Below are 15,936 nucleotides of genomic sequence, written 5' to 3'. Positions count from 1 at the left end.
TAAAAATGTATAATCTAATTTTCATGTTCTTTAGCAAGGAGGGAAATCTCCTTCAAATTATTTGAAAGACAAAAATCATATTTCTTCTTTCCCCTTATACCCTCTAATGCCTTATATATTGGATAATGGATCTAAAAGATATATGATAAAAATGTATAGACAGACAAAAATTATAATTAAATCCATATTGTCATTTTCTCTGGGGAAGGAGGTGTCAATAGACTACCCTATTATTTTAGTCATTATTTTTGTGATTGTCTCTATCATAATTCATTTCCCTTCTCTACATTGTCTTGCACCTTAGAATGTTAACTTTCAGAATGTCTCACTTTTGTATTTTAAGGCTCAGAATTTCACAGTGTTTAACACTATATCCATTTATTCATTTATTTACCATTACATTGTATGATGAAACAGTTATAACTGGAAATTCTAGCACTCCAGTTCTTCACACCCTACCCCAAGTAGTCCATCCTAGGCATCCACTCTATTCCCAAGATGTCATCATCCCTCACATAAAACCCTAGTAGACATAAATTATATGTCTTTGATGCAACTACTGGAATTTTTCCTCCTTTTTAAAAAAAAAATTATTATAGCTTTTTATTTACAAGATATATGCATGGGTAATTTTTCAGCATTGACAATTGCAAAACATTTTGTTCCAATTTTTCCCCTCCTTCCCTCACTCCCTACCCCAGATGGCAGGTAGAATATTTTAAAGTATGTGTTAAATACAATATATGTATAATATATCCATACAGTTATTTTGCTGCACAAGAAGAATCAGACTTTGAAATAATATACAATTAACCTGTGAAGGAAATAAAAAATGCAGGCAGACAAAAATAGAGGGATTGGAAATGCTATGTAGTGGTTCACACTCATTTCTCAGAGTTCTTTCCCTGGGTGTAGCTGGTTCAGTTCATTACTGCTCTATTGGAACTTATTTGGTTCATCTCATTGTTGAAGAGGGCCACATACATCAGAATTGATCATCATATAGTATTGTTGTTGAAGTATATAATGATCTCCTGCTCCTGCTCTTTTCACTCAGCATCAGTTCATATAAATCTCTCCAGGCCTTTCTGAAATCATCCTGTTGGTCATTTTTTTACAGAATAATGGTGGAATTTTTCCTCCTTGAAGAATTTAAAGTAAAATATAATATCTGTAGATATAGTTATGGGACATAGTCTCTGCATAAAAGAATGGATAATAAAAATAGTCACCATGAGATTGTAAAATATTTTGAGATTTTTTTTCTTTATTTATTTCGTTTGACCCCTTTGAACTATATTTTAGAAATATATAAAAAATTTAAAAATACTTTGCTACTTTTGTAGATCATAATTTGACACACAACATAAATTAGATGCTTCCCTTTTATATTTATTTCTCCTTTGTAATTATTCACTTAGCATTCTAGTCCTAATGGTTGAAAAGCAGATGATTTATCCTATTATTTAGAAACAACATATTCTGTAATGTATGCTGGTGACAATCTCCAAAGAGGAAAATGAATGGTTCCAAAGTAATTTTCAGTACATTATAAATGGAGAAACATAGAGAAAAAATGGAATTAAGGATCCCATTAGGGAAGTTTGCAACTCAGGGGAAAAGAAAGGCCATTTGCAAGTGGGCTTTGGTATCCACCTACTATCAAAAGGCTTAAAGCAGTCGTCCTTAACCTGAACACTCACACACACATCTTTGTGTGTGTGTGAGTGTGTGTGTATAAACTATTGAATATAATTTCTATAGCCATATATATTTTCTTTTATCCATTAAAAACATTTAAAATGGATTTATAGGTTTCACTAGATTGACAAGAAAAGGGTCATATTCTTGTAGTATAGTTATGGGAGGACACAGGCAAAGGTCACATGGAGTGGACAAAAATAGAGAGGTTGTGATCCCAATTATTGAAAGTTAATACCTACATTGATGAGTTCAAAGTCTTATTTTGGCATTACCAATGGCTTTTCTTTTTTACATTGTTTGCAACTTCCTTATTACTTGATCCCTATCAGAAGAATTGCCCCTTGCATGAAGTTGGCATAAATTATTTGCTATTTACATTTGTGCCAATCAGAGATGTGTAAGGTCATTTTAAATGAGTAAATAACATTTTATCCCAAAGTGTAGATTGTAAACAAATGTCTTTTCATTTTTTCCATACCTCATTGCAAAATATATTTATGTTAACTTGGGGTTTAGAAACCTCATATAAAAGGAGATTTTGATTCCAAAATATCATAGAATAACAAAATTGAAACTGGAGGGGGCTTAGAGGTCCATCTAACCCAATATTCTTTTTAATAAAAACATGGGAACTAAGACCAAGTAACTTAATTGAGTTGGCCATGGTCACATAAGTAAGTTGAAGAACCAGGATTTGAAGCTATGTGGTTTTTTTTTCAATTGTACATTTTCTCTACCTAAACTACCATTAAATATGCCACACTGGAAGTTAAGAAAACCTGAATTAATATTAAGATGCAACTCAGACACTTTAATTTTAAATTCTTTTCTCAATATTTATTTGATTCACATTCTTTTGATTTGACCTATTTTGATTTTTGATTTAATTAAAAATCTCTCTCTGAGAGTTTCAACTAACTAGAAGATATTATAGACTCTTACTAAACTCTGTCCAGAAGTTGTAAGTATGTAATTTACAAGTTACCTTAATAAATGTTAGATGCATTTTTTTCATTTCATATTAATTAAATCTGTCTTTTAAACAAATGAAGAATGTTGTACAATTAGGTCAATTCAGCCAAGCAACAAATATCTGTTAAATGCCTGCTATATACCAGACATTATGTTAGATGCTGAAATTACTAGTGCAAAAAGTGAAATAAAGCCCATTTGCATTGAAGTTATATTCCCCTGGGGGACACAGATATATATATAAAAATATATAGAACATATATCTGAAGTTAATGAATATGTCTGCACCTATACACATACACAAATATTAATGTATACCCATATATATAGTATTTAACAAAAAACATCATTTGGGAAGGAGAACACTAGCTAGCAGAGGAGGAAAATGGTAGAATCAAATAAGTAGAAAATGGTGTCTAAACTGACTCTTAGAAGTCTATGAAAAAAAGGTAAAGAGGGACTATATTCTAGGTAAAGAAGAATGTTCAATGAGCCTGGAAAGATAGAATAGACTTGTTTTGTATAGAACTTTACAATTGTCATTGATGGTAGAGGCCATAAGAAGTTCCTAAAGTTGGTTGAGTCATGGAGTCACATGTTCAAACCTATGTTTAAGGAAAATTATTTTGGGAACATTACAACTGATATTATGGATGAGACACTCCTCATTGTGAGACTGCTGTTCTGGATTAGTCTCTTCTTCCACAAGTTAGCAATATATGAATTAAAGATGGACAAATTTGACAATTTAAAAAATAATGAGAATTAGTGCTTTTACTATATTTTAACCTTTTAATGGTACTATTTTTTTTCCATCAGTTTGTGTGTACCTCCTATGACGTCAAATACGATTCCTCTTTACCTTAGTAAGTAGTTTTCAGGTTTGGGCTTGGCTGAAAAAGAAATCAATCACTTGCCAGTAACCTGATGCATTCTTTTTGTTGGTAATAGAGCTGGGGCTGATACTAGTATAAGGATTTTGTGGTTCATATCTGGGATTTCACTGGTGTAGGGCCCCTCTGTGGAGGGGATCTGTAAGTTATTATTATAGATAATTGCTCAAAGCACTGAAAAGTGAAATTCCTTGTTCAGTATACAACCAGTATATATCAAATATGCCTACTGAAGGTGAAATTATTATTCAAATTACTTTACTTCTGCTCTATGTTGCTGACCTCATGAGCTTCTCCAAATTTAGTTTAGCTGGCTGTCAGTCAACAAATATTCAACATACTAATAATCTAAGCATTTCCAAAGTGCTAAGACTTCACTAGAGTTTGTGCTCCATTAGCAGAGATTTTGAGAACTCACTATCACCTCCATGCCAGATTCAGATGAGAAACCTTTAAGGTCTCACTAAAAACGACCACATCTATATTATCTTGCTTATATACTGTGACACATTTTGATGTGGTTCATTAAATCTTTTTTAAAGATATCCCCATGATAGTTCTTAGAATATTATAATATGACAGAAAACTTCATAAAGGTCATAGACTGTTTTATTTATAAGCTATTTCATCTTTCCTTTTTCTAAAAATTAATATTCATGTTCTGCTTTTTGTCAAGCTTTATTCAGATATTTTCTCTTTGGAATGAAGAAATACATTTTTAATGTATTTTTTATTAAGCATTATCCTTCTTTGACTTTTTTTTCACTTCTGACTGCTATATTGTATAATATATATGATTATGAGCATAATAATATATTTCTCTGTGGTAAATACACACATATCCATTCCACCTATTAGGGAAGCAGTGACAAAGTCCAGGAAAATTGGGTTACTAGTGATTGATATGGCCTGACTGCTATAGAAATGAGTGTCCCGAAGAGGAAATTAGAAGAGATGGCCCGTGTGTGTGTGTGTGTGTGTGTGTGTGTGTAGTCCCAGAATGGGGTAGTATATTTCATATTTTCTGTCCTTGAAGGGGGTATTACCTTGAAGGTATTTTTCCAAGTATAGAAAAGAATAAGTATTCAAATAAGTTTTATTATAACCATAAATAGAAATATAAAAATTTACAAGGTAAAGGGCAAAATCTTAAAAAAAAAAAAAAAGCCATTGTTTTTACAGAACCAAAAACAAATAAAAGAAAAAATATTTTTGTTTTATGTTCTCTTGTATCCTGATGTCTTTGGTTGTCTCTTTCTTGATTTATTTACCCTTCCTTTTCTACTTTCCCCTTTAACTACATCTCTTCTGTTTCCCTTTTCTTCTCCCTTTCCCTCTCCTCTCCTCTCTTCCCCTTCTTTTCCCTACTCTCCTTTCTTTCCCTCTTCTCTGCTCCCTTCTCTTCTCTTCCTTTTCTACTATCATATGTACACAGTTCCAGTTCTACTATTTTCTCTAAGTACATGTAGGTCTTTCTGTATTTCTTCATATGTTTTATATTGACCAGAATAACTGCAGTTTTAAAATACTTATATTCCTTAATAATAAATGTTATGTGGTAAAAAAAAAAAAAGAGCAGTAGATTAGAGAAAAGAAAGACCAAGTTAAATACCTCTTTAATACTCACTAGAAATGTGACCATGAGTCACACATCTTCTCTGAACATCAGCATCCATACTTGTAAAATGGAGATAGTGATGGTGCCTATTGTCACTATGGGACTGTTATGAAGATCAATAACTGATGTGAGGATTAGATGACATAATGTGTGGATAGCCCTTTGAAAGCCAAAAAGACGATATAAATGCCAATAATTAACTATTTGCGATTTCCATTATTATTTTTATATTTCTGTTGCGTATGCAATGTTTTATTTTGAATGTCATATTATGGTAGACAAAATTAACTAGATTAAAGGTTGTTGGTGAAGCCTTAAGTGTTTCAGCTCACCTAATTCCTCAAACTTACTTGCTTGCTATTTTATGATAGGATTACTAAAAGAAATGCAACAGGACAAAAATTCTCTGATCAAAGAAAAATTTTCTCATTCCTTCTTAATTAGAAGACCTGCATTTTAATTGATGACTATGACCAGAGAGCAACAAAGAAGTAGAAATTGGAATAAATGATAAAAAACATTTGCAGGTTTCTCGTCTATTCAAATTGTGGTAACAACATAATTTGATTTTTTTCTGAGAGTATAATTTCAAAGGAGCCTTTCTTTACATTAAAAAAAAATCACATGGTTTTTCTTTTTCTCATTTTCCATGAATGAACATCATATTCTCTCTTTCAAAGAACTGAACTAGATGTATTTTACTCTCTTAAGTTATGCATGGGAATAAAATAAGTTTGAGTTCTTGGGTGATTTGGACTAATATAGACATAAATTATGTTTTCAAACTTCTCAGCATCCTGTGCTTCCATGTTATGGGTAGTAAAGATTGTTTTTGTTTTATAGCCTTTGTTAATGTGTTTGCAGATTGCATTGAAAGAGTCTGAGAAAATTACCCCATAAATCAGAATTGACAGTCTCAAGTAATTTTTTTTCTTTTGATTGTTCTAGTCTGCTGCTTCACTCAATAAGAAGGGATAGGTATGTGAGTGTGTGTGTGTGTGTGTGTGTGTGTGTGTGTGTGTTTAGGTTTCTTATGGTGTCTAAAGTAAGGCTAATCTTTTGCAGCTGCTCTGATCCTCAGTTCATTGTTTCTAAAAGCTAAACAGGAATATGAATTAGACTGAGGTCAATCACATCACTCCATAAAGATTTAGAAACATTATTCCATTTCTAAATTAGTAATTCATTTATATCATTTATGAAATTAGAGAAATAGAGATATTTTCCATGTAACCTGATGCTGTTCTTAAAAAAGTAGAACTTGAATAAATTTTGTTTTATAGAGGTGTTTCATAAATGAACAAAAGAAGTTACATAGCATAATTAATTGTAGTTGTAATAAATGTTCTTTTTAAATGTCCTATGGTAGCATTGAGTAAGTAAAAACACTTTTATAGCCAAACTCATTGTCTAGATAGTACATTTCTCTTTTATTCAGTCGTATACAGAATAGTAACTTTAACTGGACTTCATGATTCTAATCACCTACAAAGAGGAAAATTAAAATATATAAAGCAATAAGTGGTGCTTTGAGTTGGGATGTCAGACTTGCATTTATTTATTATTCCTTCTTGCAGATTATTTGGCCTTAAATTAGCTTTGTGAAATGCACTTTATAGGAAAGGAGATTATTTTATTCCGGCAATGGCTTCTCCCCAATTGATATGTGATAACTTTTAATGGAGGCAGCGCCTTAAGAAAAAAAATGAATTAAAATTGATTCCTCTCCTACTCTTTTCCCCTTGGAACATGAGCTCATCAAGGGTAAGGACTATTTGGGATTTTTTTTTGTTGATTTTCCCACTGCATAATAACTGTTTAATATATGCTGGTTGGGTTGAAATGAATTATATATTCTGTTCTCTTTTAACCTTCTGCACCTTTTGACAGTATTAATGGCTTCTCCTGAATATGTCTCCTCCCTGGGTTTTTTTTTTTTTTGGCTTATTTCTCTTACTTCTCTTCCTACCTATCTTGTGTCCTTCTCCATATCATTTGCTAGATCTTCAGCCATGTGTCTCTCAGTTACTTGAGGGAGAGAAAAAGGATAAGAAGAAGAGGGAGAGAAGGGAGGCAAGGAGAGATGGGGAGGAACAGACAGAAGGACAGGGGGAGGGGAGAGTGTGTGTGTATGTGTGTATGTGTCTGTGGGTTAGTTTCCATATGATAGATAGGGACTCATAATCTCAGAGCAGACAAATGTTCAAAAAGGTCAATTGCATAGCTTATCTAAGTTGGGTTACTATTATTTCACCCTGTTAACCAGATAAAGTCTATGTACATTTGCTATAAGGTGTTTTTCCAATATGAGTGGGGCAGGCAAAAAAAAGGCTATTTTTTTCAAAAATCCCAAAAAGGAAAATTTAACTTAAACAAGTCTAGAGTACGAAATAATGAAAAGATAACTGAGCAGAACCAAGAGAATATTTTATATAGTAACAACAATTATTTTTTTCTGAATCAGCAGCTTTCACCTCTCTGGTGAAAGGAGCGAGGTATATTTATTTCATCATTAATTCACTATGACCAAGATTAATCATTACATATGTGTGTATACATAAATACATAGATATAATTTGTAACAACAATTTTTTAAAGAATGACAGCTAGGTGGCGCAGTGGATAGAGCACCAACCCTGAAGTCAGGAGAACCTGAGTTCAAATTTGACCTCAGACACTTAACACTTCCTAGCTGTGTGACTCTGGCCAAGTCACTTAACCCCAAGTGCCTCAGGGAAAAAAAGAAAGAAAGAATGAATGACTTTGAATAAATAAGTTATTTTGGCTATTATAAATACCCAAATTAACTATAAAGGACATATGCAGAAAGATACTATCTGCATCTAGATAAAGAACTGATAAATAGAAGTATTTTATAGAATAATTTTATATATTTGTGTCTAATAATATCCATCTTAGGGGAGTGGGCTAGAAGAAAAAGGGAAAAAAAGAAATAAAAAGAAATTTACATGATAAAATATTTAAAAGGAATGGCAAGTTGAATAAAATAGATTTATAATTTACAATAGATTTATAATCAATTTTTATCATACCTATTGTAAACATACATATTTTATTCCATAAATCAAAAATAAAATAAACAATTTTTTAAATGGTCTTTGATTTTAAGCTGTGTACAAAGTTTTCCAAACTCCTTATACTCTCTAGGATACTAACATTCTTAAGAAAAATACCTTGTCTCAAGCTGCTACCTAGTCCCAAAAATATCTAGGATAAGAAGTCACCTATGACTTAGTTAATAAGATACAGAATCATGGATTGTATATTGCTGGCAGGGTTTGAATCTAGCTGGCTTGAACCTGACTTTTGATTCCAGAACCAGTGTTCTTTCCATTGTACTATCATACTTCATCCTAATGAATTTCTTGAACCATAAAGAATGTTAGTGTTTTGCTTATGCACTCTAACTAGGTAACATGTACTATTCCATAAATATATTTTTAAAAATTTTTCCAACACAGAATAAATGATACTCTTACAAAGATAGGTCTCTTGGCTTCATTGGAATGGAGTGTAAACATGTTTAGGTATCCTGTTCTAACTCTTGGTCATCTTGAAGATAAATGGAGACTACCTTTAAATACCTTGCTATATAGACATCCATTTCTCCTCAGTGTAAATGCCAGTTTACTAAAACTGTTAACTAAAATGTCACCTTTTCATTTAATATTATTGTGTCTATGTATTGATAGTATTACTCAGACTCCATTAATATTTATTAAGGTGAAATCTTTGATGCATTTTCTTAATCTATTTTCTCCAATTTCACACTCAGAAGCACAAATTTATATTTGAAATCAATTTCAAAGTCATCCAGTTTAAACCCCTTATAATAGTGATGAGGAAATTAAAGTCTGGAAAGGTTAAGTGACTTGGTTAAGGTCATCCACTTGTTAGATGACCAGAGTTGTTTCATTCCACATTCAATACTCTTTTAATTGAGCCAGGATATCTATCACAAATATGATACAAGAATTTTGAAGTCATCACAATAAAATTTTTAAAGAAAGTGAAATTGTTGTGATATATGTATGTACATTGGTATTCTGATATGTTCTTATGCCTTATGCCTTAAATCAAAGGAGGATCAAATATATTAATTCTCTGATGAATGACAGTACAGGCAGGAAAAGATAATGATAAATGTTGTAGGGTATATGGGAAAAACTGGGACACTAATACATTGTTGATGGAGTTGTGAAATTATCCAAGCATTCCAGAGAGCAATCTTGGAAGAATGTCCAGAGGGCTATCAAACTGCATACTCTTTGAGTTAACAGTGCCATTACTGGGTCTGTATCCCAAGGAAATACTAAAGGAGGAAAAAGGACCCACATATGCAAAAATGTTTGTAGCAGCTCTTTTTTGTGACTGCAAAGAATTGGAAAATGAGTAGATGCCCAACAATTGAGGGATGGTTGAACAAGTTGTGGTATATGAAGGGAATGGAATAAAAAATAATGAACAAGTTAACTTTAGAAAATTTAACTTAGAAAGACCTGGAAAGATTTGCATGAACTGATGCTGAGTGAAACAAACAGAACCAGGAATATATTTTACACATTGATAGCAAGAATGTGCAGTGATCAACTATGAAATACTTGGTTCTTCTCAATGGTTCAGAGATTCAAAGCAATCCCAATACACTTTGGACAGAAAATGCCATCTGCATCCAGAAAAAAGAACTAAGCAAACTGAATGTAAATCAACACATACTATGTTCACTTCTTTTTTCTGTTTTTTTTCTTTCTCCTATGGTTTGGAAAGGGAGGGAGGGAGGGAGGGAGGGAAGGAAGGAAGGAAGGAAGGAAGGAAGGAAGGAAGGAAGGAAGGAAGGAAGGAAGGAAGGAAGGAAGAAAGAAAGAAAGAAAGAAAGAAAGAAAGAAAGAAAGAAAGAAAGAAAGAAAGAAGGAAAAGAAGGAAAGAAAGAAAGAAAGAAAGAAAGAAAGAAAGAAAGAAAGAAAGAAAGAAAGAAAGAAAGAAAGAAAGAAAGAAAGAAAGAAAGAAAGAAAGAAAGGAGGGAGGGAGGGAGGGAAGGAAGGAAGGAAGGAAGGAAGGAAGGAAGGAAGGAAGGAAGGAAGGAAGGAAGGAAGGAAGGAAGGAGGAAGGAAGGAAGGGAGGAAACTATGAGAATACAAAGCATCAAAAAGAGTAAGTCTATAATATGCCAAAGAATTGAAATAACATTCAATTTTCAAATGAAGAATTGTTCTCTTCAGATATATATAAGGATGGATATTCAAGGACCAGATTAGTTTAGAACCTTGATCTATGTCTATGAATTTAGTGGTTTCTTGTATGGAAGATTGAGATGAGCAACTGGTATGACACCAGAGATTTATATGATTGCCTGAAAACACTATGGTTAAAAACTTACCCATGCTTATATCGCTAGTATATGGGAAGCAAGATTTGGACGTAAGCCTTCTTGGCTCTAAAATGAAGTTCTCTATCTGGTTATACCACCCTGTCTTTTAAAGTGATAGATAGTAAAATATGTGTTAAAGTTCCTGGCATTCAAACCCACTGGTCTGCAACTAAGAAAGTGCTCTAATCTTGAATGAATAAAGATTTATTTGGAGTTTTTTTGTTGTGGGTTTTTTTTTTTTTTTTTTTGATTTGGTGGTGGTGGTGATAATGGTAATTGGGTTTTTTTTGTTGTTTTTGTTTATTTGTTTATTTTGAGTGGGGGTTGCAATGAACATTACTTAGCATTTTACTTTAAAAACTTAAAATCCCAGAATAGATTCTGAGAAAACAGCTCATCCATATGATCACTTCATTAATCAGGCGGTGTTCTTTCCACTCATTAGATTATTTGATGCCTGAAGTAACTGCTTATTTTGAGATTTCATTGTAACACAGTGTTAAATTTTTTAAGAGAAAAATTTGTGGGCCAATTAAAATATACCTTTCACATGTTTTATCAAGATATTCTTAACTTGCAGTCAATGATATTTATTTTCTTGAATTTTTCATAATTATGCTGCATTATAATTAATTTCTTTTGTAATTCTATATAAATAAAATATGCATTTTTTCTGAGAGAGGGCAATATATTAGACTGCCAAAAAGATTTCTGACACATAAAAAGGCAAGAATGTCTGCTTTAAAATACCTTGATATTTTCTGAAAAAATTAGGATATAAGCTGCACTGTCCTATGATTAAAAATGATTATCTATTGGAACTTAAAACTGTTATCAATTAATATGAAAGAAACTGACTTTACTAATTATTTTAGTATTCACTCTAAAGTACAACTGATCTATAGAAAAACAGATATGGACTATCTTCCTTGAAAATATTAGGAAGGTGTTTGATGCTTTCCATTTCTGTCTTGAATAAATCATTGATATGGGATCACATAAGGTCACATGTTATACTCACATTCTTCCCTAGGAGAATCAGTTTGTTTGGGTCAAAAATAGGTTGCAAATAACTAAATAGCAGCTCTGTTCAATTGACCTCATTTTCCTCAGCCTTTCTTCCCACCTTATACCATTCCCAATTCCAGTATCATCTAGTGAGGTAGTGGGCCAAACAAAAATCTGGTGCTTTTCTGCCTTTGTACCATAATTGCTTCAGGGATTTGGGGACAGAGAGATTAATTGGGCTCTTGTATTGAACTGGGGACATGTGAATGGTTCCTGTTGCTTTCCCAGGCTGCTAACATGTCCAAAAGGAATGGGGATAGGAAGTTATTAGTGCTGAGTATAGAAAAAAATTTAGTTGGTCTTGTTCAGTTGTTTCAGCTGTGTCCTTCTCTTTCTTGGCAAAGATACTGGAGTGGTTCACCATTTTTTTCTACAGCTCATTTTAGAGATGAGGAACTGAGACAAACAGGGTTAAGTGACTTACCCAGGGTGACATAGCTAATAAGTGTCAGATTTGAAATCAGGAAGATGTCTTTTTGATGCCAAGTGTTTAATAAAAGATTTTAAGAAAAATTTTTTTAGTTAATTAAACTTCATTTTTAAAATAATGATGTATATTTGACAAAATTAAGAGGCTACTACATCTACATACCTCCATTCACTGATTCAGTTTCCAATTCTTGTATATTTTCTCACTTTGTGTGATTATTAGTATTTTTGTCCACGCCTTTCTGCAAATTCTCTTGGATAGACTTCCTCCTGTTTTCATTGCATTTCATGGATACCAGTGCAACACATGGACTGATCATCTGCTGCCTCTTTTCATCATTAGATGACCAGAATGGACAAGGTAAAGGCTGGACCTCCGAATTTTCTTGTTTATAGGTAAATCATAAGTGAGAACACTTACCCTACCAGTGGAATTTGACATCTTCTCTACAGTTTATAGTTTCAGAGAAGGGCTTCTTGACTTTTGAGGGGATCTCTTTGGCAGTCTGATGAGACCTAAGGTCTTCTCATAATCATATTTTGGAAGACATACAATGAAATACAACTACAAAGGAAACAAATTGTATTGAAATACAATCATCAAAATCGTAACACCCAGTCTATTCTATCTTTGAGAATCCCTGGAGAACTAAGAGTTGAGGAATTTAATGTAGCACCATTCAGCCAGCATGTATCTTCAAGTCTTGAACAAAGCTTTCCTTGGTTGCAAGACAATATCTATATCTACTATCCTCAGAGATGTCAAAAATGTATCAGGACCAAGATTAAAATGTAATTTTTAATATGATACAACATAGATATCATTAATACATGTTTTTGTGTATATCCATCACAGTGTATATCCATTAGGGATCTTTATATATAGGTTAATGGTTTCTGTTTTTATTACTCTTTTTCTGAACTTGCATGATTTTAATTGTGTAATTGAATATTTTTTCTCAAACTAATTGTTACTATTGCTATCCACTCACCCACTTTTTCATTTGATTTGGGTACCTAAATTTTTTTTAATTTTCTGAGATGATTGTACCATGATCCATAACTTTCTAGTTTAGTTTAGTTTCTTTAACAGCAGAGAGTTTGGGATCATTGAAGTCTGAGCAGATCTTTCATAACTATTAAATAGGTAACATTTAGATAATTATGAAATGAAAAGAAAACTGATTTCTCTTGTTCCAAAAGCTTTGAGAGCTAAAGAAACCATGTACTTTCAAATACTTAGACAGTTGTATTGGGAAAAGTCTTTTTTAAAAATTAATCAGCAATCTTTTTATATACCTACTACTGATATAGAATTAAGATAAGAACTTATTATTTGACAGAAACATGTGAAAAAGGTATGTCTTTATAATTTCTCAAGATTTCTCTTTCCCATTTTTTACCTAATACCATGACTTAGAATAGTCAATGTGCTATAGAGGATAGAGACTTTGACATTAGCAAGAACCTGCTCAAATCCTTTCAACAGGTTAGGTACTTCTCAATTCAATCCAATGCAATAAACATTTATTAAGCATAGTGCTAGGCACTGTGCTAATTGCTAAGGATACAGTTTATTAAAAAAAAAAGGCATACATCTTGCCCTAAAGATGCCTATAATATAATGGGGGTTGACAATATACAAAAAGAATTAGGAAACTGGAATGGAGGAGAGGAATCATTTTCTGTGGAGCTGAAATCAAACAGAGCAGTAGCTGTGAAGTGCAATTTCTGCCATCTATTAAAGGAAGGCACTGGGAGGAATTTGCTACTCTCCCCTTCAGTCAAAAGAGATGAGGTTGAGGGAAGTAGTTTCAGTCAGTGCTTGAATTAGCAATATGGTGGTGAATTTAGAAGTGATGAGATTATCCTGAAAGGGAAATTTTGCTCCATGGATCTGAAATCAGTTTGGGTATCATATGTAGGTGGCAGAAGGTTATAAGAAAGGGAAGGAAGGAGGGTGAAAAGGAAGAAGAAGGGAGGGAAACAGGAGGAGAGGAAAGGAAGGATGGAGAGGGAAGTAGAGAAGAAATGAAGGAGAAAAGAAGGAACAAAGGAAAGAAGGAAGGAAGGAGGAAGGGAAGGAAGAAGAAAGAAGGGAAGAAGGGAAGGAAGGAGCGAAGGATAGAGAGGGGAAGAAGAAAACAGAAAAAAAATGAAAATTATGAATTTGTCTAAATATATACTTTTGATCCACAAGAAAATATGACCACAAAACCATATGAGATTGATAATTTTGAATTCATAAGCTATCTTTTAAGGCAGTTTCAGCCTGATATAGGAAATGGAACTCTGAACATAGCAGTCAGGAAGGTCTAAGTTCAAATTCTACAATAGCCACTTGGATACTAGGTGATTCTGGACCTATCTTTCTGTATCTCTATTTCCTCATCTGTATAATGAAGGAAATGGATTCTAAGATCCAGTCCAATTCAAAATCCAATTCTAACAATCCAGTTTTCAGAATCCCCAATATTATATTCATACATGAAGGAAATTCCAAGAAATCAAAAAAGTTTGCACAATGGAAGCATCTTGAGAATGAAGTCATCAGAATATATATGTTTCAGAATGTTTGCTAAAAATAACAAAAACAATATTCTAGCCTTGTAGAGGAAACTAGGTAGGTCTAATTGAATACTAGACCTCGACCTGAGTTCAGAACTGGCCTCAAATACTTACTAGCTGCGTGATCTTCAGCAAGTTATTTCACTTCAATCTGCCTCAGTTCACTTGTTGATAAAAGAATAATAACAATTGCACCTATTTCCCATGGTTATTGTAAGGATAAACTTTAAAGTACTAGACAAAAGTTATCTTTTATAGGAAAGGTATTATTTTTCTGATCTGATGATTTCATTGGTGTAGGGAATTTCTGGCATAATTAACATTCTCCTCTGATGGAGACTAGCAACTCATGTGTTACTTTTATTGGGTGGGAAGGGGACCGAAAGAGAAGAGAGGAAAAATATATACTCCTTCAATTGTCATTAGTGTATCTTTTTTAAAAATCTACAGTATGCATAGAAATCTGGGTTCTACTACAGCTTCTGACCCCTACTGTCATTGTGGTCTTAAAGAAATCAATGAACTGCTCAGTACTATAGCAACCTCTCATTGGTAGAAATGTTTTCTAATTCAAAGATTTTTCTATAGCGATGAAATCCTAGTTTCAGCCCTTATTCCCATACCTACATCATATGTGTGTGTGTATAATGGTGTCTCACTGAACCAAATCCACAACAATCACTTTTTCAAAGCTATAGCTATTCAAAGTCAGGGCTATCTATGTAATAATGACAGCTTCTGCAGCAGCATCTCCTTTAAGCCTTAAAATGTCCTCCATATTGTTTCTCATATGTGAAGTTGCTTTAACAAAGTATATAATTTTCATTCAATCAATCATTTATAAGTCTTAAAAGACAAGTTACCATCACCTTAGAAAGGAAACACATCCATGTTATAGGGCAAATGACATATTGGAGTAATTCTCTTGAATAGGTTTCCCTTCTAAGAAGGGACAACAGGGAAGCTATGAAGTAATAAATGAATAGAGAAATACAGAGAACAATTCAATACACTTTTTTCAGTATTGACTTACCCAGCAATTATCCAACGCTTATGACAGCATGGTGCAGTGAAAGTGCAGCAAACTTGGATTCAAGAGTCCTGTGTTCAAACCCTAGCTCTGACCCTGCATGACAACATTAGACACATTACTTAACTTTTCTTGAGTTTGATGGTTCTCTCAATTATTCAAAGAAAAGTTTGTACTCTATGACCCCTTCCAGATCTCAGTCCTTGACCCTATGAATTGTTATACTGAATTAATATTTCTACAATTTAGATGCTATTGGGTGTAC

General features: G+C 32.9%; 1 protein-coding gene across 4 annotated transcripts in view; it reads left to right on the top strand.

Annotated features, from left to right (window-relative positions):
- The window catches only part of SYT1 (synaptotagmin 1), a 702,364-nt gene that overhangs the window by 216,206 nt on the left and 470,222 nt on the right, over positions 1-15,936 (top strand). The window lies entirely within an intron of this gene.

This window comes from Sarcophilus harrisii, chromosome 5 (assembly GCF_902635505.1).
Source record: "Sarcophilus harrisii chromosome 5, mSarHar1.11, whole genome shotgun sequence".
NCBI lineage: Eukaryota > Metazoa > Chordata > Mammalia > Dasyuromorphia > Dasyuridae > Sarcophilus > Sarcophilus harrisii.
The sequence above is the reverse complement of the archived record's forward strand: the minus strand, read 5'-3'. Positions and strand labels throughout refer to the sequence as shown.